The sequence below is a fragment of the Piliocolobus tephrosceles genome, unplaced genomic scaffold (assembly GCF_002776525.5).
Source record: "Piliocolobus tephrosceles isolate RC106 unplaced genomic scaffold, ASM277652v3 unscaffolded_75, whole genome shotgun sequence".
NCBI lineage: Eukaryota > Metazoa > Chordata > Mammalia > Primates > Cercopithecidae > Piliocolobus > Piliocolobus tephrosceles.
Genome location: NW_022334829.1, coordinates 535,415 through 537,353, shown reverse-complemented (window position 1 = coordinate 537,353; position 1,939 = coordinate 535,415). Strand labels below are relative to the sequence as shown.

The 1,939-nt window shown below is 47.1% G+C and overlaps 1 pseudogene; it reads right to left on the bottom strand.

Annotated features, from left to right (window-relative positions):
• The window catches only part of LOC113219656, a 4,547-nt pseudogene that overhangs the window by 870 nt on the left and 1,738 nt on the right, over nucleotides 1–1,939 (bottom strand).

The following is a 1,939-nucleotide window of genomic DNA, read 5'->3' as shown; positions in this document are numbered from 1 at the left end:
TTACAGGCATGCACCACCATGTCCAGCTAATTTTGTATTTTTAGTAGAGACAGGCTTTCTCTATGTTGGTCAGGCTGGTCTCGAACTCCTGACCTCAGGTGATCTGCCTGCCTTGGCCTCCCAAAGTCCTGAGATTACAGGTGTGAACCACCAAGCCCTGCCAGCTTCTGTTTCGTTATCTATAAACAGCACTGTCATGAAGATGCAATGAGATGAATTTTAGCTCAGAGCCTGCCACCTGGTGACTTACCCATGTTAGGTATTGTGGTTACAGCTCTGCTGTCAAACCACTTCTCCAACTCTCTTTCTAGCTTCAGTTCATTTGTCAAAGGGTTTGGCCCCAGTATTTTGCTGGATATTCAGAAGTACGACCTCATGTCTGCAGAATGCCATTGACTTTCACACGAGGCCTCCCAGGAAGGGATGCCAGGCCTCAGACACTAGCTGGTGGATCTCGGGACTTGCCACTCCACTTTCGCATTTTTCAGGACCACAAGGTCTAACAGTCCTCTCAGTGGTCAGCTGCAGCCCAGTTCTAGGGCTTCTGTGGGGGAAGACAGGAGAGGGCTGGGAGTCAGGGCATAGAAATGTGTCAGATGAGGCTTTGCTTGCAAGGAGCTCACCACTTGGGTGGTGGAGAAGGCCCAGAAGGCACTATGACAGTGCTCCCAAATGAGGAAAAGATTGCTAAATGCCCATACACTCAGGATCACACGGGAGCCCAGAGTTGGACACCTGGATCAGCTGGGAGTCTGCCTGACATTGATGATATTTGGCTAGAATACTGATGGACGAATGGGAGGTAGCAAGACTGACACTGAGGGAAAGGCATCCCAGGCACAGGGAAGAGCATTTAGAAAGGCTTGAAACAGTCAGATGCATTCTGGGAACTCCAAGTAATTCCAATCTTGAGTTGAGCAAGGGCTAAAAACCTTCAAACCACAACACATTCCAGCCATTGGTCTCTTCTTCTCCCTCCAATTCATCCTCAATACTATAGCTAGATTTATCTTCCTTCCTTCCTTTCTTTCTTTTTTAAGATGGGGTTTCAGCTGGGCATGGTGGCTCACACCTGTAATCCCAGCACTTTGGGAGGCCGAGGTGGGCGGATCACCTGAGTTCAGGAGCTCAAGACCAGCCTGGCCAACACGGAGAAATCCCGTCTCTATTAAAAATACAAAATTAGCCAGGCATGGTGGTGCATGTCTGTAACCTTCCTACTTGGAAGGCTGAGGCAGGAGAATCCCTTGAATCTGAGAGGTAGAGGTTGCAGTGAGCTGGGACTGTGCCATTGCACTCTAGCCTGGGCAATAAGAGCGAAACTCTGTCTCAAATAAATAAATAAATAAATAAAAAATAAAATAAATTTGGCTCCTCTGATTTTAAAACTGATTTGGGTTCCCTATATGACCTACAGGACCAAGAACAAACTCCTTTTCTTGACATTGAAAACTCTTCACAGCCTTTCCCCAAACTCCTTCCACCTCTCCTCCCTAACTTTTGTTATAATTATAGCCACTTGGATGATTTCCTGTTCTTAAAGCAGGCCAGTCACCTTTTTTGTCCAGACTTCTCCCTCTGCCTGGAATGTTCTTCTCCCCTTCCTCCCTGGACAAATTCCCCTCATCTTCCAAGATCCAATTCAGAGGACAGGTTCACTAGAAGCCCCTTCAGGGTACTCCCAGTGCCTAGAATCCAGCCTGTCATTTTGGTTGAATAATTAATTAATCAGATCAAGGACGTCTTCCCTGAGTACCCAATATAGCCCCCCCACGCCCCACCCCCGTGCTTCCTGCACACCTCCTCTATGCTATGTTGGAATTTCTTGAAGTCAGGCTTCATTTCTTTTGTTTCGTTTATTTCTTTCTCCTTCCTTCCTTCCCTCCTTCCCTCCTTCCTTCCCTCCTTCCTTTCTTTCTTTCTTCTTCTTCTTCTTCTT